Raw genomic sequence first — 12,839 nt, forward strand, 5'->3', positions numbered from 1 at the left:
GCCTTGAGAGGACTGAATTAATAGAATTGAAAAAAAAAAATTAAAAATCTTACTCTTTTTCAAGTTTATGAAGTATTTTACAGCAAATCTATCTTACAGGAAATTTTAATACACAACATTCCACACAAACTAGGCAAAAGAAAAGTCACTGTTCACTTAAATTTTTGCTCTTCAAGCTCGAAAAGCTTTGAAAGCCTCAGCAAAGAGAGGCTATGTGTGAAGGTGCTTCAATAGCCACTACCTATAGAATGGAAACATCAATATTTGCCATCATCTTTCTGAGAAATGTTATGGAAAAAGATGCAGATTTTCACTTTTGCAGAAATTGATTTGCACGGTTACTCCAACCTGAGCTGCACGAAGACCCCCAAACCCACACAGCATGGCTCCTACCTGGACACCCAGCAGCTTCGTGCCAAGGGCAGCTCTGACATCTCCTTCTCACAAGACAGGATTTCTCATACAGCAGAGCAGCACCAGAACAGCTGCCATCCAAGTCACACCAGCTCCTCGAAGTTCTATGAAGGCCCACCACAGTGTCAGCATGATTCTTAAGCATGTTCTCTGAAACAAGGAGAGTAAAAATCAGTGGCACTACATAATCCAGTCAGTGCTTTCCTTCGCTCACAAATCTTCATTTGTTCAGCTGAGAACATTATGAACGCTGTCTAGAAATAATACAGTAAAGGCAGTCAATGACAAGTACAGCATAAAGACTAATAGAGATGGTGCTATGATTCTGGTATATTCTGTTCTGTTGAAGCACATTTATAATTTTTAATGAAAATGGTAACGCTTTATGATAAGTCGACATCATTTAATGCTCAATTACTATGAAATTCCTTTGGAAATATATATTAAATGCAACAGCTCTGTAGCTGTGTAAGCAAGGCTCCCTGAGATGGATATTATCTCAGCGAATTCTAGGGAAACATCAAGTCCAACACCAGTGCATTCAATATTTCTGCCCTCTGGGTCAGGTATCCTTTTCCCCCTCTCCCACCCTGACATTTGAGACAAGTCCTTATCTACAAAGAGAAGAGCTACATGAATTATATATGTGCTGCACTTAAAAAAAATAAAAAATAAAAAAATTTGTGACACACACCAACAAGGTCCTTAGCAGTGATTAACTGAGACATTTTTGAATTACACAAAAAGCTACAGCTCCTAAACAGAACATTTTCTCTTGAAGGTCAAAAGGTTTCAAAACCACATCATTTATAAAGGAAGCATCACTTCAGATAAAATGCAAAACCTTTTCAGCAGAACTACCCTTCAGCTTCCCAAAGATTCCCCTTAATGAGAAAAGTACCTTAAGCTCTTGTCCTCCTCTTGTAGAAGCTTTTACACCCTAACTTCCTTAGCTCTTTCTACCAGAACTCATCACGATGCTCTGAGCCCTCAAACTTGCTGAGCACAGGTGGGATCACTTACATTGCAAAGCAGGGCAGGACCTCCCTGATGGCCCACAGCTGCTGGCATCTATGCTTTCAGCCACAGCTGTCGGTGCTGTGACTCCCCACTGCTCTCCTGGCAGGTTGAGGGAAAACTTGTTTGTCCCAGAGGTATTTGGGAGGGAAAGCAAGGGGATGCGATCAGTGAAGCAGCAAATTGAACCCTAATAACGAATGGCCAAGTCTTGCTGAAGAAGCCTTAACCCTGAGGCTCCTCTAGTTTAACTGCAATCTCTATTAGTAGCCATTAGCAGTAGAAACAACAAAAATGACTGGGCTTGGTTTGCAAGGTGCTTGGTTTGCAAGGGAAGCTGAATCTGAGACCGCCCTTTCTGCTTGGATGTATCCACAGCCAGGGCTGTTATCTGAATGTAGTCCTTAACGTGACTTTGTATGTAAAACCCACTGCCCAAGGGGTGGTGGTGGACTGGCCTCTGCAGTGTGAGGGTGCTGCCCTGCATGCGTTGCAGTGAAGCCTAACGAGATCAGACAAGATATGAAAGATGCAGGGGTCAGGCACAGGTTATGGGAGCCTTCAGTTTGCAACACCACTAGGATCCAAAGACAAATGTAAAGGAGTACTTCTCTTCCCACACAATAAATACTATCAATAGCTTCTTAGCAACTTAGGAAAAGAAAGAACAATTTAAGGAAGGGGGGCATGCTAAGCGCTCTGCAAGAATTAAGATCCTTCCATTTAATCCTAAGTCATATTTTGCATCTTCTGCTATAATGCTACTTATCCCAGACCTCCAGGCAGCTTAGACACCTGGCATTAATGGCCCATTAATTACTTCAGCATGGGAAATAAATTTTAATATCTTTCTCTTTGATACTCATTACTAAACATTTCACACACTCCCAAATACACCAATCCTCCAAGTGCCTCTTCACAACCTCAGGCAAATACCCACACCACTGGCTCATCCATCTTCCTTCTAGATGTAACACGCTTTATTTTACAGTTTGACTTTAATCAACATCTCCAACAAACCTGGGTGGCTTGTAGTAACGTTTACACCCTTATCCAGGTCACCATTTCATTTGGGAACTCAGGACAAGGTATTTATATTTTGTTGTACCCGTGTTCTCATCCAGTTAAAGGTGATTACAACATCAAGTTTTGCCCAGTGCTTCAGTCTCTGAAGATGAAAGGTGGCATGAGGTATAATGGTAGCAGGTCAGCACTTTCAGTAAGCATCCATCTGTAAACAAGTCCCTTAAAATACTGCAGCAGTGTGAAAGGAAGCTGCATCCTAATTGGGTATAGCAAAAAGCTAAAGGGCTTATAAATATAACGTGTAGGTTATCTGTCTTGACAAAAAAGAGGCGGTTCGTTATATGAAGGACACATTATCCTTTTCTCTTCCTATGATTCAGCATGGTAAGTAGTCATTCCTAATTGGCTTACAGCTTAGTATGAAATATTAGGATGCCACACAATGTGATGACACAGCTGGATTCCTAAGGGAAGCCAAAGAGTGATCTGAGAACAGAGGAGGGACAAGAGCAGATGCGGATCTGAAAATAAAAAATAGTTGTAGCGTACAGAACAGTAAGAATAGCATGTCATTCTTTATCCTCCTCCACCCGTATACAGCATGCTGCATACAGCACACCGCTCTCCCAGAAGAAAGGCAGGAGACTTGTCAGTTCAGAGCTCCTAAATAAAACGTGGGGGAAAATGAGATTGCTGGGAGCACTGGAACAGGAAGAGGCAGGCAGGCTGAATAAATCTGGGCAATAGCTGCCTCATCGTGAAAAACGTACTGCACAAATTTCACCTCTCTTTGCGCATCAAATAATGATTTCCTCAAATTTATTCTGAACCGAAAAGTAGTTGCCAAATTACCTGCTCAAACAATCCATGGGTCGCTCACAGGAGCTCAGCTTTCAGGAGACAAGCACTTAGGCGAGGCACCCAGGTCGTCTGCTGGGGGCTTGTTTTCTGGTCCTGGCCTCGATTCAGGAAGGTAATTAAACAGCTGCCCACCCGAAGTCAATACGGCTATTCACATGAACTTAAGCGCTGCTGACGCTAGGCTGAGGGGAATAGACTTCTCAGGGGGAGATTTTTGCTGCAAATACTAGTGCTAATTCAAAATTCACTTTCTACAAAGTCCTCCTGCAGTCAGCTGAAATTAGCTAAATCTACTGTTGTGCCTGCCAGGAAACTTGATAGAATATTGCCCAAAGTGAACATAAAGGAGAAATAAACACAGCAGAAATTAATAACAGGAGTTTAGACCAGTAGGTTGCAGAAGACGTGTTATAAATTTCATCCAGCTGTAATGCAAATTCTGCCAAATGAGTGGGAACATCTCTCTTTTTATATCACTGTTTCACTGCATATTAATAGCAACCAGTTACTGATGCGGTACTAAAATATTAATGATACGGTCATAAACCTGAATCAGCACCTAACTTGGCAGAACAACATAGGGTGACTTTTCAATCACTTGCAAACAAACCACTTTTCAGAAACCATTTTGTTACCCTGAGACCGTGTGAGCGGGAGTAATTGTGTGGCTAGTTCAGGAGCAGAAATTGATAGTCCTCCTTGGAAAATCAACAGCCTTGTTGAGGTGTACAGTATGGGTGCCCAGATATTTATGCAAGGCTGAGAGAATCTCAAACCAGGCAGAAACAAAGTTCATGCAATTAATTAGTAAGATTTCATCTATGATTTCATCTGCAGCTGGTATGACTGATTTTTATATGTACATTAGAGGGAATAGCCTCAAGCCCCTGGGGACTGATCATTTCAGCAAGATTTAGCTCTTTGTTCTGGACTGAGTGGGATGGAATATGCTTCCCGTGCAATGCAAGGAATCCAAAGCAAAATTCAGAATGTTTGCACCTGTCTGATATAAGAGCAGGTAAATGTATTAATGCTGCATTGTGTTACCTGCAAACACAACAGAAATTTAAGGCTGTTAAGAAAATACAAAAGACAGAAGCTTTTCTTGCTATGGCACCTTTTATATTTTTCAGTCCACTTCCTAAGCCATCCTACTCAGGATGGTGCAGCAGCCAGCTAAACGAGGCCGCTCTGGGGATGCTTGATTGGATTCATAAAAGAGAAACATGTCTTGATGTCCTGTTCCTCCTCACTTTAGCTATGCACCAGCAGAACTGGGTTGGTCCAGATGATGCCATTTATCTACACCTTTCAATCACCTTTAATTGCAGTCATAAGTTAAGGCAAGGAAGGACAGGCGCAGAGGGATTCTGCATACAAGTCCCATCAGTCACTAGCAGGAAGAGTCCAACCTAATCAGAGGTGCTAGAACTCAATTTCCTTAGTGGAAATATTTTTCTTTTCTACACTTACACAGGGCACAGGTAGTGGCTCTCTCCCCTTCCCCTGTCAGGATTCAAAAAAGAGGCACGGGAGGATATTTACAGAGCCACATTTCACAAAGGGGTGTCATACCAAGACAAGCTCTCTACTTCAAAGGTTTTTCACTGTTTCTTCTCAGTCATCAGAGCACGAGTAAGCTGGTTTTGGTCATAACTAACTGAGTTTTCAGTTTATAAGTGCAAAAAATGGCATGAAATTAACATTATAAAAAAGAAGGGCACTTCTAGTTTTCTATTGCCATTACATAAATGAGGGCCCAAAATACCACTGAGACACCACTTAGCACTGTTGGTCCCTGGGCGGCAGGTCTGATCACTGCGACAATGTCATTATTATTTGCTGACCAGAGCTGCAGCAGCCATTTACAGCAATGATAATCTCTCTTCATTATATCTGCGAGCAGATGCCATCGAGGTGTGACTGACAATCATCCCTTTCAGAATGAGTGATCATGGGTTTTTCATTGCTCTCAAATCCATTCGCTCCTTGTTTATTAATGACACAGCTGAAATTGTAGGGTTGCTTCTGCTCAGGTGGGAGATAGCAAGCATTTATTTGATTGACACCTGTCGTTAGAAAGCTTTCTCATACATCTCAAGTGGTAAATAATGTAGTCTTGCTGCAAATCAAGTTGCCAAACACAGAAGTGGCTGTGGTTTACAGGTTACCAGAGCAGGAGAAAAATTCCACCTGTTTTGAATCTTCTTCTAATGAAACACTGGAAGCACATGGAGCAGTACAAGGACCTCTCAGCAGTCACTCATTTCTGATCTCAGAGAGCCAGCTCTTCAGTTCCTAACAGAGTGAGTAGCAGTCGTAGCATTTTGCAGCTCCTTCACACAACAAAATAATCAGCACTTGCAGAGCACTGGGAAGACAATTATACCTCCACACATAGCTACTTCTCAAAGTCCATGGCCTGCAATGGTACTGGTGCCATGATAAATCTGCATCTCAACACTGCAAAGAGCATTGCCTGCAACATCTCCCACACCTGAAATCTACTCCAAAAAAACCCAAAGATCCTCTCTTGGAAGAAGACAAGTCGAACATAACTCATTCCTTTATTCTTTTTCTCTCTCACCGTGCTTTACAGATGACTGTTTCATCTCATCCTTCTGTTTCCAAGAAAGACCTTTCTAAATCCTCAGGCAATATTCAGAGCAGGCAGATTTTTCTTTGAGTGTTCAAGACTGATCCAATCAATTAAAAAAAAAAAAAAAAAAGAAGGTTGCAGTACATTCTAAGCCAAATACCCCATAGTATACAGTCTCAGAGGTCATTCTATAAGAAAAATATTTTTTGTGGGCAAGTAAATGCAAAAAAATGATAGCAGGGATTCAGCAAAAAACCCTTTCTCATCTGTCCTGTGGGATTTTCTGCATTGTTCTCTCTGTTTAAATGGCTTAAATCACAGGGTGAGGCTGCTGAGATCCTGGACATTTGTGTTTTGTTCTCCAGCTGTAAAGTAGGTATTGTGGAGCACACAGAATTCCTCCCAGCTGTTTTGCCTTTCCACATTTGCACATGAAATCTATGAATCCTCTTCAGCCACAGACCTTCTCCCAGCATGTGACGCACAACAGGAGCCCTCAATCTTATCTCAAGTTGTTTGGGACCAGCTGTAATGTAAACTGCCCTCAACACTGCAGCTCCCTTACTGGGTTTAGAGTCTCTCTTTTCAACAGAAAATTTCCAGTGAAGCACAACTGCTTCCACAAGGTGAGTGTCCCCTAAGGCCTGAGGAATCAGAGCTGACATAATGTGAAATTTGCTTTCCCCTTTACCAACTCTGGCTAAATAAACTCATCTTCTGTACAGTAGGACACACTTCATTTTTCTGCCCTTCATTTTCTTCTCCCTCTTGTTGATTCCAAAAGGAGACCACATAGACCAACTATCACAGCCAATTTGATTTCCAATTTTCTGGGCAGCTTTGCAATCACACTCCATTTGTCACCTGAATGCAGTATCGAATTTGCAGCCTGGGTGTGAATGACTTCTGGAATTATCTCCCCTGGACAAGACACCAAAGCAATTCAAAAGCAAGTAAACAGAATGCCGAAATACACCTGAATAGGATTATCTCAGGTTTCCAAATCCTAATCCTGTTACTTTAGTGGCTATCCATTTCTCTTTTCCTCTTCCCTTCTGGCTAATATTTTCCTACCCAGAACTTAGTTCAGCATTGCTACTACAGCCAAATATATGCTGTAAAGTCACTCAGACTGCGTCAACATTTAGAGTTTGGCAAGCTTCACTGTAACACCAAAATACTTTCTCGACAACCACTGACCCCAAAAGCTGATGTGATCAAACACATCCCCCCACGAAAGAAAGAACAAGACTGTAATCAGTGTTACCATTGTAAGGAAAATAAATTCTAATCCTTTGCCTTTCTGTGGTATTCCTCTAATTGCTGTTTCCTTACACATTCAAACATCTACAATTTAGTTCCATTGTTTGAATGTCACTTGGAATCAAATCAGTGTTGCAGATACAACGTCTTTGAACCTTTTAGTCCAGCTGTGAACTTTGGGCTTAATACTTTAGGGCGCCCTTGTCTAGCAAGCTTTAATGTATATTAAATTTTCTAAAAGGAGAGTGAAAGTGGTCAAAGCAAGATAGTGCAAGATTCTGTGTTTCATAAATTAATAAGCATCACCAACTGCATTGCTTGACCCTTTAAACTCTGTGAAATTAATATAAGTAGACAACCAAAGTGCACTCGGCCCCTGAAGAGCCTTGGAAGTTCACTTAAGCAGTCCAAGTTTCCTTAAAGTTTTATAAGCCAGCTTTTAAAGCAAGCCCTTTGTACTTATTACTGGTGACAGTAAGCATTACAACAGCCAATGAACCTTTGCTGACTTCCAACCCCAATATGGTAGAGCACAGTTATCAAGGGAAATATCAGAATCAAAGCTTGTATATTACATTGAGGTCCTGACTCTTGAAAGAGCCCCCCATAGACTCTTCAGAGCACGTCAGCAAAATAAACAGCTAATATTCTCAGACATCTACTTACGATGTACTGACACTATTGTTTACTTAAGCACTTTTGGCATAGCTCAACCCCCACCCACAATAAAAGATAAAGCCTCTTAAGAGGAAAGCTGTGATACTCTCAGCTCCCTTGCCATAAGACAATATTTTAAGATCTTTTATTCAGGCTGGGAAAACTCTTGGCAGCGGTGAGCCAAGCAACACTAAGTTTGCATGTTAACCGATTAATGGATTTAAATTATTAAATGGCATTAGGTAGGCATGGTGAGGAATACATGGTCTTCTCTTAGCCTTCTGTGCAGGGTGAGTCTGCCTTGAACAATGAGGAAAATGTGTATCCATACCTACTGTGTTTCAGCATTAATCTTGCAGTCACTTGTAATACTTGAGTTAGCATCCTGTAGAAATAAGGTATCTCACCCTCGCCAGCTGATTATATTTTTCATAATGTAAAAGGTTCTTGCTGAATTATTCAGGTGTTTTTCCCACTGCTTCAAAAAAAAAAAAAAGTAGGCAGAAAAGCTGCGGCGGGCTCTTCACAGGTACCTAGGAACAAACAGGCTGACAGGCAGTTGTGCCCAGTATTACTAATTATTATTAGGCTGAACAGCCCAATTAATGATGATGCTTAAACTGTATTTTTTTTCTGAATGGCAGGTTAATTTCAAAAGCCAGATAGGTGATGAGAAATCACAGAGATTATCTGCTCAAGATACCAAATTCTTATTGCATGGAGGGCATGTGTTATCTGTTCTCTCTAGCTGTTTAGAAATTCTGTTGAAGCATTTGGGGGTATTTCATGACACCCTTTTCCACTTGTTCAACTCATTTCTCTGCCTAGATCTGGACACTGACAGAGACAATAATATCACTGCATGGGGAAAATAAATACTTAAACATGACGTAACATTTCATACATATACCATAACTAATCATACATGAGAAATTAAACCCAAATAGAAAGCAGAATCCAACAGTCAGGAAATAACTGATGAGACTCCTTATCAGAAACACAGGTAGCAAGAACAAGCTGGAGAAATGAGGTACTTCTCATGAATGTAGCCTGCAGATTTTATGCAAATTGAATGTTAACAGGGACAGTCTGGTGACAGGTTTGCAGTTCCTGCCAGGCAGATGCCTCCTCTAAGAACATTGAAGTTCATCTAGTAACTCCCTTATAATGAAATATAAATTGGATCATAACTGAATGCTGAAATGCTTTGAGTTTATTCTGATGTATGTTGTTTCAATTCTGATTTTTTGTGAGCGTAGCCAGGTAATTATTTTTGAAGATAGAATCATGTGACTCGATGCCATTATTGATAATACAGCTAATTTGAATTGGTTTCCTTATATCTGTGGCCATTCACAGTTGTATCAGTGGTTTAACTGGATGGCCTGATTCTGAGGGAAATGAGAGTATATTCAAGTGAACCCCATGCACTGGCTGACCACATAGTCTAAGAGACCACCTTAGAGAAGCAGAGCAGTAAAATAACAACATTTTTGAATGAGAGAAAGCAGTTTCTGCATTTAGGACTGCCTCATTTGAAAACCAGTCCTTCATGGTTACTGCTTTTCCTCACAGCTAACACTCTTGTTGCTTGCAAGCATATCATCAGTTGGTGCCAGGAGGAAATATCCAGGCATAGAATAGGGCTTTCTTCACAGTAGGTGACAACAGAGGGCTGTGTTTCCTTCCGGGGAGTGAAAGCCAACTTTCTAAATTCCCAATCTTCTATATGAATCTCGGAAGGTGGATCTGATAAAATCTAATTTAACACTGGTAGAATAGACCACATAGGAAAAAAGGAAACAAAGGAGAAGAAGAAAAAAAAGTATAATTCCTCACTAGTTCCTTTTTCAGGAAAACCATCTGTGTAACTCTATGTGGAGTGGAAGTGAGACACATCTGTCCCAGCTAAGAAAGTTACTTTCCTTACTTGGAACAGTTCAGCAAAGGAGAGCCTACAAGAGCTTGGAGATGGGATATTAATTTGTTTTCCACCTTTCCTCAGGAGATTTCCAGCCTTACAGAGCTGATGAATGAGTTCTGTCTACCCAGCTCCCACATTCATTCAGATCTGTGACACATCTTTGTCTTTTGGTTCCCCGGATCAGAAAAGCTCACTGAGTCTCAGGGAATCTCAGAACTGCCATCCAAGTCACTAAGGTCTTCTGCAGGGCACGTTTCATTACCAGCTGGAAAAGAAAAGCCCCTTTTATCCACTCCCCTGGGGCTAACTCATATTGAAAATAATTTGTTCTTAGCACTTTTAGAAGCAGGCTTTCAAATGATGAATGAAGAAGAATATTCTCTGTCACAGGGTTTTCTTTGTTTTTCAAGTCCTTAGAGCGAGTTTGTGATCTTTGTGAAACCCTGGTACTAAGAGCACTGTCACTATCCACTGAACTTGCCGCTGTTTTCTTATGCAGAAGGCTGAATGTGTCTTGAAAATGAAAAGTAGGTACTCGTTTTTTATCCTGGAAATATACATTTAGGGTATTTCCATAACTAAGGTAATTAACTTGGGGTGCAGATCCACATTTTCTTTCTTTGGACATCTATCCTGACTGTTTATGAACACTTTTGCCACTCAGAAGACTTCTATAATAATGTGAAATGGCCAAGTGCACAAAATTTTCAAGTGGTTGAAAAGTCCCAGTGCGTTATTAGCAGCTACAGAGTTTTTAATGTTTTCAGCAGAAGCTGGTATAATTTTCATGAAACAGCAATCTCTTTCCTGACAATTTTATCAGCAAAGCTCATCTAATAGATAAAAAGCAGAAAAAAAATGCTACAGTGAAACAATTAAAGCCACAAATACCGCACTTGGATCAGAAAATTCTATTTGCACAGTAAGCAAATATTAATTTCAAGGATATAACAATAACTGTGTTGGATGTTGGATGTTACCCTGCACTAACAACATCTAACGAGAACAAACACCACTGATCCAATCCCACAAAGACATCCAGATGTGTAACTCCTCTTGGTTTCATTTAAAGTGCTTACTTGAAGGTGCAAGGGAACCTCAGGAACCTTTGTGCAGCATTGCCTCCTGATAAAGAGATGTGCTTCGATCCTTCCAGCCCACTGGCTCTTCAGGCCATTCTGCTTTAGGGATAATAACTCATCTGTGACATCCTTGTTTCTAGAGTCCCACCTTTCTGTCTCACACACAGAGGGAACCATGCTCCATCTCCACTACCAATGAAGATCATCTTCATTTCCAGCCTTCTGCCTCTGAGAAGGGATCAAAAGGGGAAATCCTGCGCAATGAGCTGTGACCATAATGGAAAGCAGTTGTCGTCTTCCATTCTTGGAGGGAAAGGGTTTGAACATCAGTTTCCCTGTGTGTCAGATGAAAATGGCTTGGGGGAGCCCAGATGATTCTTTTCCACCAGTTATGGGAATGCTTAGTATGGGAAAATTCAGAACCTAACATGTGCCTAACTATGTAAATTAAAACAAAAGAGAGGGGCTAAACTTTGAACTACCAGAAAAAGGTCTGGAATTACTTATAAGCTACACTAAACAACATTTAATTAATCCACTTCTGCCCAGGTAAGTCTTCATCCCAGCGATCCATTTAGGCTACTGACACTGCAGCAAAGTTTGTATTAGCCCCCAAAAGAAACCCCTCCAACACAGACAAAACACCCTCCGTATCCCCCAGACAGGAAGGAGACTTTTCCACAGCTCCAGAAATATTCATTTGACAGTTTCTCCTTCCTTGGCTATAGCTCTAGTAATTGATCTGCTCTATTATTTTTCCCTATTCTTTCTCCCTTACATTTTAATATGTCCTTCATATTTCCGGACCTTTTTTTTCCCCAGCCTGTATCTCCACTTTTACTTTATTTTTTATCTCTCTCCTCTATTCTTCAAGTGTGAAAAGGGTGCTCTGTTCTCTAATATTCATTTTTCTTTTTTTTATTCTCCAAGTACTTTCTTTCCCATCTGTAACAGCCCCTAATATGCACCTCCATTCGATTTTACTTACCCAGCTTGAAACCCTCTCATTCTAATTACCTTTTCAGTTTTCTTCTATTTCTCCCTTGAGATGTCTCAATTAGTGTACTTTTTCTTACTGGCTGTCACCTCTGAGCTACAAGGTGGGTCTAACTCCAACTTAAACCATGCAGAAAATAAATGAGGAGCCGTTCTTGGCGGCCCTGCTGAAGGTGGTGTTACTTTACAAACTAGTGCACCTCTAATAGATGATAAATGGGCAGAAAAGTGGCCTTGTTAATGCAGCAGCCCTTGATTTGGTTGCCATGCCGTGTCCTTTCATTACTCAAAGATACAGGAAAGGCAACCTATGCTAAGTCCTGGCTGATGTACTTCCATACAAAGAGAGTGAGTGGAGGCTAATTAACATAGTTCTGGTCAGAGCCCAAAATTAACTCTTGTTTTTAAAGACTGGAGCTAAAAATGTCATTTGTCTTGCCCATAATTATGTTTAGAGATAAGTATGGCAGTACAATAACAGCAAGCAAAATGAATCTAGGAATGAGTTTTTCTGCCCTTTCTATCTCTAGCACAGCACTAAATTCTATTTCTGTCAAAGAGAACGGGATAAAAATGCAGGTGATATCCACAGAACATTTCTTTGATTAAAATTGGCACCATCGTATTGAAGTTCACACAGAGCCCGAGGAGTAAATTCTCTCTCTGCATGCTCTCCTATAATGGGAAAAAGAGCACTCTCCCCACCAGAGCTTGAGCCATGCAGCCACCTGCAGGTGTGCACAGCTGATTAAAGTGCCAGGCTCAGACCAGAGCGCTATATCCACAGGAACACGTCCTGCTCCATGCACACGTCCCACATCAATTCAAATGACCCAGGACATCTGCATCTCATAGATGCATAGGCAGTGCATAAAACACATCACAGCAACTTTTTTGAAGTAGTGGAGGACAAAAGGCCACCCATCTCTAACTCCAGTGAAATCACCATTTTTACCAGCATCCTTCTTGGTGAGCAGGGAGTCAGGGCAAAACTCCTCCT

At 41.0% G+C, this 12,839-nt stretch overlaps 1 long non-coding RNA gene across 1 annotated transcript in view; it reads right to left on the reverse strand.

Annotated features, from left to right (window-relative positions):
* The window catches only part of LOC122182730, a 93,628-nt gene that overhangs the window by 13,498 nt on the left and 67,291 nt on the right, over window positions 1–12,839 (reverse strand). Inside the window, exon 5 of the long non-coding RNA XR_006179958.1 lies at window positions 394–564. This is a non-coding gene — a long non-coding RNA (uncharacterized LOC122182730). The remainder of the gene's footprint in view (window positions 1–393; window positions 565–12,839) is intronic.

This window comes from Lagopus leucura, unplaced genomic scaffold (assembly GCF_019238085.1).
Source record: "Lagopus leucura isolate 7727_CA_CO unplaced genomic scaffold, USGS_WTPT01 Super-Scaffold_100015, whole genome shotgun sequence".
NCBI classification, from domain to species: Eukaryota; Metazoa; Chordata; class Aves; order Galliformes; family Phasianidae; genus Lagopus; species Lagopus leucura.